The sequence below is a fragment of the Aphis gossypii genome, chromosome X (assembly GCF_020184175.1).
Source record: "Aphis gossypii isolate Hap1 chromosome X, ASM2018417v2, whole genome shotgun sequence".
In the NCBI taxonomy this organism is placed as follows: domain Eukaryota; kingdom Metazoa; phylum Arthropoda; class Insecta; order Hemiptera; family Aphididae; genus Aphis; species Aphis gossypii.
This window is the reverse complement of record NC_065533.1, coordinates 22,280,865-22,297,473: the sequence shown is the minus strand read 5'-3', so window position 1 is coordinate 22,297,473 and position 16,609 is coordinate 22,280,865. Positions and strand designations below refer to the sequence as shown.

General features: G+C 24.0%; 1 protein-coding gene across 1 annotated transcript in view; it reads right to left on the bottom strand.

The window, feature by feature from the left end:
* LOC114119437 (uncharacterized) overlaps nt 1–16,609 on the bottom strand; it is a 268,368-nt gene that overhangs the window by 97,843 nt on the left and 153,916 nt on the right. The gene's annotated exons all lie outside the window — the stretch shown is intronic.

The following is a 16,609-nucleotide window of genomic DNA, read 5'->3' as shown; positions in this document are numbered from 1 at the left end:
ACTGCAACGTCTATCACTAAGGATGTTTCCTTGTATTGATAGATGTAAGTCTCTAAAAGAATATAATTAAAATGATTAAATAAATAATATTAATTAATTAAAATACATGAATAAATAATAAATAATAACAAGGTACCTTGAAGTTACCTATCCATATATAAGTAACAATCGCTAGTTTTTAAGAAGATTTTGTATATAACATAAATGAATAATAAAGCAAAAATAAAGATAAAATTAAAAATGATATTTGTGATTTGTGTGTTAACTTAAGGATTTACTTCATTTCTTAATTAATAATTTAAAGGTATTACAGTTTGGATAGTTTTTTATAGAAATTGGTATTTTTTCATAAAGTTTCAACCCAGTTATCATATAGCTATTTTAGTATTTAGATGTGTTCATTTTTGGGTATATTAACTTATTAATATATATTTATATCTATATTATATTATTTATGTTGAAGTAAAAAACCGAATAGGAATGGTGAGTTAAATTTATTAATGGTGTATTAGTCGATTTACCTAGTGAGACCAATATTATAAGTTGCGACTAGTGTCTACTGTACCATTATTATAATAAACAATTATATTTATATTCTCAAATATTAAATAATTTAATGATCTTAAGTATTTATACACATTTATTTTGGTATGGAGCGTCCCTAAAATCATCATAACTCTTAAGATAAACTATATAATCATTAGTCACTGTATCGGACATCATTAAGTGCATAGTATAGTGTTGTAATAATTAAGCATCATAAACTCGAATGCGGAATGTCACAACAAATTTAGAGCAAGTTACGCAATAAAAAGTGATTGTTAATTGAGATTAAATTCAATTAATATTGGGAAAATATGATGAGAGTAATTTAAAATAGTAGTTATACATAAATTCGAATTAACGAATGAAAAATATTATATTATCTTAATCAAAGCGCTTAAAAAAAAGTTACCATGTATTATAATATCTTTTGTCATTGGACTGTACGTAAAAAAATACACTGAAATAATATAATTAATTCCCAGGTATATAACAACATAGTTGTCAAATAAGAGTCTCACATTAGTTCAATTATTAGATAGACTACGAGTTACTAAATATCCACTCTATGTCAATTTTCCACAATTATCTTCAGCTCATTCAAGAAACAGATTATGTAAACACAACATTTTTAATTTATTTATTGTCATGAACAATTTTTAAATTAGATAAAGTCATTTTAAGTTTTTTTTCTTTACAGCCAAGCTATTAAATTAGCACTATGGGTTTCAACAGATGTCTTAGAAACTTCAGATTTATCACAAAGGTCTTATTTAGGCTCCCAGATATTTATTTAATTCATTAATGATTTACCTGATATATATATACGACAGCTCAGTAAGATATATATTCTCTGGTATAGCAATATTCTTATTCTGTTATCGAATTCTTACAGGCTCATTAAAATTACAATACAATTTTATTATAGGTGGACTCTTCAAATTAAAAATCTAAAAAGTGTCAAGCTTTTTTTTGTTAAATACGTAGAAGGTTAAAAAGTAAAAATATGCTGCTCTACTTAAATCTTACTTAATCAAAATATATATTTTGCACTTACATATTAGTATAATAATACTATTTAAAAACAGTTTTGGCTTATTAATATGTAAAATAAATACAAATTGTATTAATAATATAAACACTTTAAAGAATTTGTATAAACTTCCTAGTCCCCAAATTTTTATACTTATATTAATAAAATAAGTATACTATATATATATTTAAAAAATTATAAGTCTTAAATTAAATATACCAATGTTTAGAAACATTTAGAATTTTTAAGTTGCTCAACTTGTAATGACATTTTAAAAATTAAAATTATAAGTTATGGATAATATGTTATTTAAGTTTAATAATTAATTTAAAATATCGATTTACAGTTGGTTTTTAATTTTATAATGGTTAGTAGGTAGTGCACAAATAAATAATATTTTTACGTTCCATATTTGGTGTGAATAACCGTAAATTTGCATTATTTTTCGTAAAGTTCCTTCGTTAAAAAATAGGTACATTTTCTAGATTTATCGACCTCTTTCTGTAGAGAAATTTTAAATTATTATATTATCATTAAACATATACTACCTAAATATTTTTATAGTTTATAATTAAAAATAAATAACATTATAAAAAAGACTGTTGTCTGTCTTACTATAGCAGTTATATTTGTTCTATAAACATAATATTCAACAGTAAGTAGGTATACATCAATAATAATAAAAAATAAAATTATGAAAATATTGATTATTAGCAGAACGTCAATGTCATGTTATTAGAAGCGTTTGTAGATTACCGAATAATATAAATAAAATAATAATTTAACTTTTTTTACTGTTTTAAGTTTTTGTTAGGTATTGTATTGAAATTAATAAAAAATAATTTTAATTAATAATATAGTAACAATTCATACACGCTGTGTAAAAATCTATTTTTTTTTATTCTTTTTATTTTTATTTATTTATTTATTTTTTTTTTTTTTAGAAATGGGTCAATGCTCTCATTGCCCCACTTGTATCCACACCTGCAAATGACCTTAACAACACAAAATACACAAGGGTACATGGACACCCCGTGGCGTAACTGCCTCAGCATTACAGCATTACATTTTGTGTTTGTTTCGATATAATGTTAACACTAGTTACGCTACCCTTCGAAATCCTTGAAATAAATCTAAAGGCATATCACCACAATAAGCACACGTTAATCTTTTACAAGCTTACAACAGTTAGTCAACCTACTGAATGTACATGTAATTTTTATACTATTTACTACTCACTTTATTTTTCTATATTAATTATTTATCTTTTACTTTTGTTAAACCGTCTAAGACACCTATGCTAATAATACAACTTACTATAATATTATACACTATAATAAAAATGATATTTTTATGATTCAAAAGGTAGAATATTATAGACTATATTTTATTCTTAACATATATTTTTAAATGTTACAATAAGTGAATTCAAACAATTTTAAGGATAATATTTATAGAACTTTAGAAATTGTTTTATAATTTATAGCCCGTATAAAACATAGTTAAAGTTAAATATTAAAATAATAACTTAACTGTAAATGTACCTGTACTCTGCAGTGAATTACATGACATGAAACATTATACTGTAGGTAGCTGTCTAATAATATATCGAAAAATAATTATCTTAGTTATAACTAAGAAATAGTAGGTAAAAACTAGGTAGCTTCGGATACATCTAAATCAATAGAAATTGACTACGTTTTGTGAGGAGTACTTGGTTTAAGATTACACATAGATTGATTATTTATAGTTTTAAGTATTTTAAAAATTATTTTCGAATCAAGCTAATTTAGTTATATTACACCTGTTTAAATTTGAGTATGATTTTCTAGATATCAGTCATAATTAACCCAAATTGGACCGGATTGAGATTTTAAACATTATACGCCAGTCAGTATATCTCGATTTCAATCGTTTGTAATCGATGGAAAATTGGACCTAGGCGGACAACATTAGGTACAGTGCTCTTGTGATCGTCTATAGTTTTGTCTATAAGTCAAAAATTATAAATTTGAAAGTTGTCTGTAAGTACCTGATTATTAGAAGTCTACAATAAAAATCAATTTAAATTTATATTTGGTTCGTAAAAAATTGGTTCAAGTATTAACTCGAAGTGGAAAAGTAAATGTAAGAACGAACAATGCTTACACATGTAATTAAATGTAAAGTTTACGTTATAATAATGATTTATACAATAAAGTGTGCTAAGTTACACCCAAGTTTATCTAAGTTAAAATAAGAATATACTAAGAGTAGGTATGTTACATTAGTATTATAGTTAGTAATAACGATGGTATTGTTATTAATTTCAACATGTCATATTATCTTTAGATTTTATTTTTGATCTATGATTTTTAAAAAATGTAGTTGTTTTCAAACTCATATGACAATTGCTTAAAAGTTTTAAATTTAGTTTAAATAAATTACAAAATTTAGTTAAAATCACTAATTATAGTTTAGCTAAAGATAAACTAATCTAATGAAATTAGTTAAAAAAATAATTTAATAAAATAATTATGACTATGTATTAATGTATTACATCAATAGTAAATTAATTTCAATTTAAATCCTTGATTTACATGATACAGATTTTAAATATTATTATTAATACGAGCGTATAAAGAAATATTTCACTAGGTAATGATGGTAAGATATTGTAATGTTATACAACTTTTACTTTTTAGTACATTTTTTATTGCTACCTTTCTTAGTCCAGCCGTAATCACATATTCTAGATTCCATGAAGAAACTTCTACTTTTTTTTTTAATCGATTTTTTATTCGAAAAATCTAAATAATCTCATTTTTGGTTGATTTATTAAATTTATTCAAAAATATTTTTTATGAATAATACTATAAATTATTATAAATTAAATTTACTCATAATGTACTTGCATCTTTTTTACCTATAACCTTGTAGGTAATAGCTCAACAGACGACGGTAAAGGATTTGACACTAACCAATTATATAACATTGTTTACTTATTCGGAACCATGTGATTATTACATAAAATATGCATATATAGTCAATACAGTACCTATTTTAGTGTTTCATCGTAAATTGCAGGAGTTTTATAAAATGGCAACAATCATCTTTTATTACATAATACATTTTTAAATACCTAACACACATTTTTAGTTTTTATACAAATTAAACAAGAAAATTATTTTTAACTCGTAAACAAAGTTTTTTCATTTAGAATCAGCATAATATATTTATTGATAGCTCTTATTTCCGTCTATCACTAATTCAAAGTAAATTTAATAAATACTAATTTATGTGATATTCGTTTAAGATGCTCACTTTCAGCGCATTTTTAATTTTTGATTATTGCAAATTATTTGATAACATAATAGAGAAAATATGTAAAGTGATTCTAAATTAGAAAAAAAAAACAATTGAGTAAATTCCATAATAATTTAATATAAAATTAAGGATAATTGCTGTATAAATTGGTTTGATATTATATAGGTACAGTATAATCCATTTAGTTGATCAACGTGAACATTGTATTTTAAGAACGTATTTAAATAATTTTTAAAGTGTGTCCAAAGTGTTATTGTAAGACAATAATTTTCTTTTAACTTGAATGTATAAAAAGTTTAACTTAATATTTGTGTATAAAACTGAATGGTAATTGCTTTTTTTTCATAAATCTATAAATAAATTTAATTTTTGATTTCATAGATGATACCTAATACTAATTGCAATTTTAAAGTACTGTAGCTAAATAACCACTTAATGTATATTTAATATTTATGATGTTATTATAGTTTTAGTTGTAAAATGTTCATAGTCTATTATTTCATTTATATAATAATTACTCATATTATATATTATATTGTCTTTATAATATTGTCATTATAACACCCTGCACTATAGCACTATTAACATTTTATGTAACCCGAATTTATTACATCGTCATTGAAGGTTGTTATTATATCGTATTGTTGTACAGACGTAAATATGTATTGTTTTAATATTAATTTTAATGTGGCTAACTATAAGCAGCTTGAAACTTAAGTTGTAAAAACCAAAATAATATTTTATACAATTTATTAAAGCGCAACAATTATTTTGCGAAATACTTTTCAAGTTTAAATGGAAATGGTGACATTTAAAGTCAAATTCAAATTCAAGAATCATTAAAAATGTACGGTTAAATCGATAGTGGTAATGTATTAGTTATAAAATATGCAACCGTTATTGTTTGTCAAATGTCACCGACTGGTTGGAATTCGACTATAGTAGGTATTGACTATTGAGTTAGGACAAGCCAATTATCTCGCATTGTATATACCCACATCATTGGACCAACAAACTACCAACTAAGTGACAACAGACGACTCAAATAATAAAAATAACTGAAACCACTTAAATTATTTTAATATTTATATTGTAATATGCTCGTATATTTGTTATTTTATCTATTAATGTAGCGGAAATCTAAAACAAACATAGACGATGCACGTGGAAAAAATAAACATATTATACAAATATTAAATATTAAATACTTACAGAAATATTTCGATGCAGACATTTAGAATGAAGTATTTTTTAAATTACAATAATTGTATAAGAAAAGTATTTTAATAGTTACAAACAATTTTTATGAGATATCTTTAAATAGTATTATATTATTTGTATCAAACTGATTTTTTTTTTTTTTTTTTAATATTATGTTTATTATTTTTTAATACATTTTATTTAAATTTATCAAATTTAGTATCTATTTAAACTGTAGCATACAATAGGAAATAATTAGTGATCAATGATCAGTAATTAATGTGTATTTGTGTGTATTTTGGGTTTTTGAATATAGCTTTAATGTTATAAAATAAATTAGAAATATTCATAAGTGTATAGTCATTTTTATAATCACGAATAATATTTATTATAGTTTGGAATTAATTCAATATTTATTTATTTTCTTACTCACACACAACAAAGCAAATTTGCGTTTAGAAGAGCCAATTTCGTGTTTTTAGCTTTAAAAACTACAGTAAATTGACTTTTAATCAATCTTAAAGGTAAGAACATTATCTATTGAATCAAGTAAGCTTTCATCTATATTTTAATTTTAAAGTAAGTTATAACTAAGTTACCTATTACAATTTTAAAATGTTCATAACTAGTATTAAAATCAAAATATCAATAAATTTAATAAGATACCTTAGAGGCTTAGACTATATTTTTATAATCTTAAATTTTAGTTGAATAATAGTATAACGTCAAGTCACTCTAAGATAAAAGCCAACAAAACAAAATTGATTCTGCTGAATGCAAATTTGCTGTCTATAATTCGTGGGTCAGATAGAGAAAACTAATAGTGCGCTGACATCCTCTTAAGTGAAATTATTTACTTGTTTTATGTATAGGCACATATTATGTTTATAATAGTATAGTGCGCGTCTCATTGAAAGCTGAAAGCTAAAATGTTCTTAGGATTTTCTTACACGATATAAGCCGGGTACGTTTTACTTTATATTAATATATTTTGAAAAATATTATGAGATTATTATTATTATGAACTCCTTATTTTTTTCTTTTCAATATACCCATTACTAACGATTACCGCTATAGTATCCAATTTCTGTTCATTAATGATGTCCGTGTTTGCTATATACATTATAACTCAAGTGTCCCTTATACACTAATTGATTTTTGGCCACTTTAATGGAAAATATGAAAAATGAACTTATTCTCTACTTCGATCTCTAGTGTGAAAAATCATTAATGTAATCTGTCAGCACTACAAAGAGTTGTAATATTATTTTTGAAAGCTTTTTCGATAAGTATACATGCGATATATAATCGAAAATAATGTCTAGTAGCTTAACATGGTTTCTAGAGTACACGTATCATATTATAAAATGTTTAGTATACAATTTATAAATGGATACAACTTCATATCTTAAGTATATTATTCGTTTACTGAAAATAAATACAAACTTAAACATGATATATTAACTATTACTTATACAATTGTATACACTGTGAACGATTTTGTCTTTAGACAGCTGCATTTGGAGTCGATGTGGTCAAGATGACCCCTTTTTAGTGCCGTTTGCGGTCAATTTATTTCAAAGTAAGAGAGTTTGAAATTTTAGATATCAATTTGTGGTCAGATATCATATAGCTATACACAGGGTATTTCACTACACAAAAAGTTATTGGTGCCTTTCATATAGGTAACGTTATGTAAAGACTATAAGTACAAATCCAGGGTGCTTTTGTCTTGAATTCCGTCAAACTTACATATTATTATACAATTTATTATATTATCATCGTCATAAATTATTAATAAAATAACGCTGAAAATCTAGTATACATGACCTACATTATATTGGATCTATTTATTCTGTACCTATATATATATATATATATATATGTGTGTGTGTGTTTTAGAGTTAATGTATAAAATTCTATCGTTCTATAAAATAGCTAGGTAGTTGTTTTATAGAATTATGGGTACTTTCAGTTAATATACCTATATTGAATAAAAATAAATATTATTAATATTATTAATATTATTTTAACAATAATAGTTAAGTTAATGTATTTAAAACTATTTTTAAATCTATAAGATAGAATACAATTAATATTCATTTTGAAAAAGTCGATTCTGATTTGTACAACGTTAGTTAATTAAAATTATTAAAATAATAAACAAATTATAATTAATTTATTAATTTGTGTACCTACACGAACTTTTTGGATGACATTAACAGTTACAAAGTACCGTTTTTTTTTTTTAAACATATTATGCATTGTTTTTTGGTGCACTTCTATTAATATGTAAGTAAATTCGAAAAAGCCTTGCGCCATGACCATTAACTAGTGATTGGGATTCGGATGCCTTTTGAAGACAAATATTCCCATCTGGGACGTCACCGAAACATTTTTGCACATAAACTAAATTGCGTCCTTGTGTTTAATAAACCTACCTTATTATTTTTAATAATAAAACGACAACGGCAACAAATATTGTATGTTATCTACTCCAGTCCCGGTCATCTAGCTAACGATGACTATAAATTTCATACATTAGCGAAAACCCAACTGGTATTCTATATATTAACTAGTAAAACCATGTAATTTATATATTAACGACCATATTTAGGAATTTTATAAAACAATTAGTTGTTTAATAAAATAACGTATTACATATATTACCGCTAACAGACATTCACACACGCCACACGCACACACACACACACACACACACACATATATATACATTATACATATATGAATAATACGATGCAATTATAATGCACAATAAGATAAATAATAATTTATATAGTTATATATGGTGTAAGTATTTTACCGAACTATTGCTTGAATTATTCAACACTAACAGTATACACAATATAATATTTATACTTAAATACAATATGTTCTATGATAATAGGTACCCATTGAAGAGACGTATTCAAGTTGAGAAAACTTTTTATTGTACCTAATTGATATTGTAAACATGTATTGTTTGTTTTTTCAAATTTTGTTTCGGATAAAAAACAAAGCGAAATGAATGCTTACAGTCAAATTAAATTTAAAAAAATTGATTGTGGGTGAATTGCGAAATTACTCAACTGATTCTCAACGAATAATATGGCTAATATTACATCGTATAGTATAGCAATGATTGCACTGCTGTCTGCGATTAAATTATATGTCTTGAGCGCGCTTACCGCGATTCTTGATCGACGGAAGATTGTGAATTAATTTATGATTCTCACCATGTAATTTCGTCAATGTCTCAAATCTATGCTCATATCCGCGAGTGTGTGTATATGTATTAACTATCGTACAGTACGACAAAATATTTCGCCATCGAATCTCAACATTTTATATGCATATATTTATTTGTATTATGTAGGTACTTCCTGTTTTTACATCGTTGCTCTAAACACGCATATTATAATTTAACGTAGTGCAATGATGACTGGACTGCAGTCTCGATCGACTTTTTTTCGATATAAATTGTATAATATTATTCACGAGTTACTTGTAGCTATAGAATATCTTACACACCGCTGTTAGTACCATTCTTTAGAAATTATAATTTATTGTATTTATATAATATTATAATATAAATTGATATTATTTAAAATTCGAGGAAAACATTGGTAAAATAATCGAGTTACGCGAATTCTTAGTATAATACACATGAATATCAAGTACTATCGTGCATTATTATCGTTTCGTTTATAAGCCGATGATACAATATAATATGCATTCTGGTGAAATGTAATGTTATTGTGATGCACTGTATCATTTGGTCAGCAGTATTAGCTGGCCCGGATCGAACGATGTTGACATTCTGTCGAACCATTAACGGTTTAACCCTAAAACGCGTTCTGCATAATATATCAGATAATTTATTTAATTAGCTATATTACACGTTTTACATATTTTACTTTTGAAAAAATGAACAATTATGTGAAATCCGACACTCGCGGTTTTTATAGATTCAAGTGTACTTCTGTTCACGATATTTTGGTGTTTTTTGTGTGACAAATATTTTACTGAGATAGGAATAATCCGTTTGTGGTGTATTGAAGAACCATTACGTTTGATTTATTTCAGTGTAATATTATGTATAAAAACTCCATGGGATAATCCACTTTTTAGGAGTATCTGAAGAAAATAAACAATTCAAATATAAATACGGCACTTGCAGTTATATTTAGTATTGCAGTTTATATGATATGTAATCAACAACCACAAATAAGTTCAGAGTTACCTATTTGTTAGGTCTGACAAAACTACCTACTTTTTAAACTTTCATGGTATTTTTAAAAACAATCTCTGATATTGACGTCAAAATCGGCAGACTGTTGACTGTTGAGTATAGTTTTAGAGTCTATGACACACACACACGCACTGGCTTTTTATATGGATAGGTACATAGATAATAATTTGTATTTTTTTAAATAAATTATATTCGTGTATACTGTGTAGTGTATAGTGTATCTATAGTGTAAAAGTACAAAATACCGTGTATAATATTTTGATGATATTATATCATAAATTAGTAAAAAATAATTACAAATTATAAAATATAGGTGATGCTATGTTTATTTATATGATTTAAGTAGGTACCTGTTTTAATTTAGTTTAATGCTATTGAAATTTGTTTGTGGCTTATATATTATGAATTTTAGAAAATAGCTCTGAAGATATATAAATATAATATTATTATAATGAAAAAAATATATAAAATATATAACAGCGAAGAATATGGTTCAATCATGATTTAGTCTAAAAAAAAAAAAAAAAACAGTTATATCAAGGTCTAGTTTTGATTTTGTTTTATTTTATTAACTCCAATATTGCTTTATATCTAAATTAAAATCTACATATTACGATTCCCTAGATACAAATATGAAACTTTTGAACAATTTTGAATACCGTAAAAACCGAAATTGTTGCACTATAAAACAAATAACTGCTATTGAATGCAATGAGTTAACTGAATCTAAAGTTCCGTAGTTGAACAAAGCTTTTTGTTGTTTAAACAAAGACTTTGTTTATTAAAAATAATTGATAAGTACCTAATTAATATGCAACTTGGAGTATATAACTAATTTGAATTTGATATTTGGAAAGCCAAACTTTTAGAAAACTTCAAAAACATATTATTTCAGAATAGAATAAAATACAAAACATCTGTTTTACTTGTATTTTTTTTCCAAATTTTATAATATCTATAATATTTTAGTCCGACACTTAAAAGTAAGTAAATGACAAAACTGCATAAACATGAAACTATTATTTAAAAAGGATTTAATTATTTCACTACTTAAAACTTTGAAATCTATGTTTATTAGTTTTCTTTTTTTAATACAACAATTTGCAATGTCATAATTTTCATAATAATATTAACTTTAGAAAGTATGAACTAACGCTTAGAATTTTTTTTTTTAAGAAAGCAAGGATCATTAAGTAAGAGCTTTATATACAGGGTATTCACCAATTTAGAGAATCTGCGCATGTTCAGTAAAAACTTTTTTTTTTTAATATCAACACTTACTTGAACACCATAATCGGTTAGAACTATTTTTTTTCAAGCAATTTTTATGTATCAAATCTAAATTACAAATTACTGAACAAGATCCATGTCAATTTTAATAAATAATACATTTTTTTATTTTTTTAAAAAATGTATAAAATCATTTAAAATTAGTTCTTATACTAATAAGAACTACTTTTAGAATATTTGTGCGGTTTTTTTTTTTTTTTAGAAGTGTTATAATATAACATATTATTTTTTACCCATATTATGTTAATCTTGTTTATGACACTTCTAAAAAAAAAGTAGGTCAGCGCATTTCGGTGGTGGATGTTTGTCCATCGTCTCATCGGTCCTCGGACAGGATAGTGTAATTTTACTGTAGATATTCGATTTAAATGCAATATGATTGCATTCGATAACAAACGATTCTGAGCGGACGAAGGGATCTTTTTTATTTAATTTTATTCGTTTCTATGGCGATAAACAAAGCCGTAATTATTTTATATTACCTACATAATCGTGAAGTTGTACATTTTTTCTCCTTTAATCTCTTTTATTTCGAGTACCATTTCGAAAATCGAAAAATGACCTCGCTAAAGTACCAGATTAAGAATATTACCTTTCAGAAAATATGCTACATTTGTACTTTTGAGCAAGTTAAACATCATTGTAAAACCCATACATTCCTTGCTCCGCTCAGAATCTAAACCGTACAAATATTCAAAAAGTAACCAATAAAAACTAATTTTAAATGATTTTATAAAAAAAAATATATTATTTATTAAAATTGACATGGCTCTTTTTCAGTCAATTTTGAATTTAGAACCATAGTTGATACATCGAAATTTCTTAAAAAAAAATAGAATTATTTGAATATGGTAATCAAAGTAGGTGTTGCTATTAAAAAAAAAAAGTTTTTACTGAGCATGCGCAGACTAAAATTTAAAAAAATTTTGAAGTGGATAAAAAAATGTGTATTTATATACCTATCTCCAGCTTGTAAAAAAAAAATCGATTTATTCCAAAAAAATCCAGCTGAGAAATTCAGTATTCCCTAAATTGGTAAACACATTGTATATTATATATACTCAGTTTAGGTAAATGCTTTTATCATTATTGTTATTATTATCATGCTTATACATTATACAGTGTTAAGTCTACATTATAAGCAGACAAAATTTAGTTACAGAAAAATATTAATATAAAGCTGTAGAAATACTTATATTAACATTAAAACAAGTATAATCAGAATTTTAAAAAAGGATAGTTAATACAATTTTGTTTTAACTAACCCATATTTGAACATATTCACTACATTCTCTAAACAAATAATGAAAAATATCACTTAGATCATTTTAAATATCTACTGCCCAAATTAATTGCATTTAAAATATTCATAAATTGATAAAATAATCTATCTATTTTAAATCAAGTAGTCAGTAGTGTCTTAAGATTTTAGTTAGTAAATGTATAATAAAATATATTTACAAGGGTTTTATAAATGACTTATTAGTTATTTTAAACGGGGATTGAAAAAACCCATATATAATCATCTAGACATATCACTAAAATATGTACGCTAAACATAAATACATATTGTGATTTTCTAAAAAGAGAAAACGTTTATAAAATATATTTTTTTTTATAATTATGAATTTAAAAAGTATTTTTACTAACATAAAAATTGTTTTCCAGAACAAACAATATGTCGCAGTAAAACAAAAAGTATCCTCCTTGAACTCAGAAACTACAATAAATATCGAATTAAGCATACGACGTTTACAAAAGCATTATAATAAAAATAATATGAATATTTAAGTAAAATAGCATAAAAGTTAAGTTTTCAAACTAATTTTATATAAAAGAAGAAATGTTGGATTATGTTAATGGAAAACGTTGTATAATAATGAGTAATTATTACCGTATTGTAGTAATTATGTGAAAAAAATATTTATTCTTCATGTAATTTTTTCAATAAAATTATTTTCTTCTAAAAAGTGAATAAAAAAAATATGTAAGGAATGAAATTATTACTGTTATCATAATAAAATTTTATTTTTACGGAAATTGAATTTTTTTAAAAAATGTGTTATTTTGATTTTTATTTAACTCAAAACGAATTATAGATAAGGGAAATTTGCACTAAATGTTTATATTATCGAAAATCTTTATCCACAGTATTTTTTTATAAGCATTTAAAGATAGAATTTTGACTAAATTCGTAAAAACTGCCAAAATTATTATATTATTTTACAGTTAAAAATGTATAAAAATTTTATACAATTAATTAATTTTATTTTTATACCCAATATTTAAAAGATTAATAAAAGCTTATTTATTTATTTTCAACTTATATATGAAAAAAAAAATTCTATCGAAAAGCCAAATCAATAATTCTTTATGACTATTTCAAGTTCAAATGTTTATGACATTCCATATTAAACTGTAAAATAATTACAATTTTTTTTATTTTTTATTGTATCTATTGAAAAAATAATAATAATAATACTAATAGATACTTTATTACTATTTGTTACCAAATGTTTACTATTTCCAATATATAATATATATATTTTTAAATTTTTCAAATCATTTTAAGTATGAAGTTTCAATTTTTTTCTTTAGTTATTTTTCTATTAACATGGATAAAAAATTATTCGTTATATCAAGATTCTAAAATGTAATATAAGATCACACAAAAGTTATTTTTAACCTAACCATTCTTGTTATAAGCATTTTAAGTTATAAGTTAAGTTGTTATAAGAATTTCATCAAAATTATAAGTTATTTTGTAGTACCTAAGTGAATCATAAAAACTTTTATTTTTGTAATTTATTTTTGAAAATTCTATACAAAATTCTTCATAAGCCATTTATACTCAAACCATAAAATCTAAATAATTTTGTTTATACATTTATGTTCAAATTTGGAAAAAATTACTTATTAAACAATAAATAATTAAATGTTAATTATTTTTTTTATTTTTATAATTCAAATACATTATTAAATAATGTTAAGATTACACAAATGTTGTGTAAATTCGTCATAATATTTTAGAATTAATGAAAATAAAACAAAATACATGATTGTATCGAGAAAGCTATCAATTATTCAAAACTCAGGTATGGACAATACTTATTTGAGTAATTTATATATTTTATAAACCTAGGGGTTAATACAAACTAAAATAATGACATGCACAATGAAGTTAAGCTACAACTCGCTTCGGTCAATAGAGAATATCACACAATAAGAAACATGCTGTTGTCATCAAGGTTTCTATCAAAAGAAACTAAAATTAAACTTTATTTAGTCTATTTACGTTCATTTATGATTTACGCTTGTGAGACTTGGTCAACAGTGACTTTTGATAAACTAAAACATTTAATATTTGAAAGAAAAATTTCAATTATGGTATATTATGGACCTATACTAGCACCGGAGTCAAGTAGTTATGAAAGACTAAAAAATAGGAAAGTCGAAAACATTTTCAATAGACCAAATATAGAAACATGTTTAAAAGCTAAAAGACTAAAGAACGCTCTCCGTGTATGGAGGGTAAAAAAGATAAGCTAACACATAAAGTACTAATCAATAAATCCAGCAGGAAGAGGCTAAAAGGCAAGCCCCTTCAATGATAGCTCGATAGATTGAACAAAGATCTGAAAAGCTTAGAAACGACACAAATTGAAGATGTAAATAATTGGTAACTGTTTGAGTGACTTAGTAAAAATGAAAAAAGACCTCCATGGTCTGTAAACAAAAAAAAAAATTCTGGGAATTTAATTTTTATAATACCTTTGTCCTTTACTCGTATTTTATACTATTATGAATTTGATTATGCACAATAACGTTTTGATTTATTTATAGATACCTCAAATATATTTTTACTATTTTAAGGTATTTATAGAAAGATGTTATTAAATGTTGTGTGATATAATTTGATGTAATATGGTATAAATATATATAATTATAATAATTTAATAAACTGATTATATAATTTTAATGTAATATTTTCGGAAAAACAATTGTATCAACTTACTATAGTACTAAAAGTACCTAAAATAAATGACTTTAATAGCTATACCAATAAAAATATATAACTTGGTGATATAAAATGAAAAACTGTTTCCACTCAGAATCGTTTTTCGTATACAAAGATATATTATTGAATTCAAATTTAACATACCAATAATAGTGATCCGTGATCCACTCCATATCTAACGTGCATCAGAATATTATACCATAATAACCATAGTTTTTTTTTTTTTATCTTAATATTATTAACATTTCAAAAAACAATTCAAACATTGTCGTAAGTAAAATGTATTAAAGTAAGAAAATAATGTAATTCAAATACCTAGTGGTTGGTTTTTTTTAATGTTTTATAATATATTTAGATAACGCCAAAAAGGTAAAAATAGTACAGTAAAAATAATAAATAATAATTATAATATTGTAATGTTAAGTTGATTTATTTTTCAGAGTGTGGTTTGATGCCAGTCCATATATGTAAATCTATCCATTTTTTTAATTTAAATAATCGTCAAATTATTAACTAAAAATTAACTCTTATTGTTATATAAGAATCAGTTTATATTTTTAAATTCAATGTAAGCATTTTACATTTTGTTTTTATTAAAATAAATAATTTACAAATATTAACCACAGAAATCAATAAATAAAAAAGTTCGAATCAATTTATAAAACAATTTGGAGGAATTGATAAGCAGTGCAATCGATAGATTTCTTACAGATAAAAAGGTCATTTCAGCGTAATCGATATACACACCAGAGTGATAATCACTTTTCCACATTTTTTAAAAAAAATGTTAATAGTAAATAGACTGATGAAACATTTTGCATACAAATTATAAACATTGAGAATGTATCACAAGTGCAGTTGCATTTGATTAAAAACACATTTTTAAATTTTATATTAATTAGAATAGGTAGTACATTTAATAAAAGTTCAAACCTAATTTATATTTTATACTTTGCAAATAGTTAAA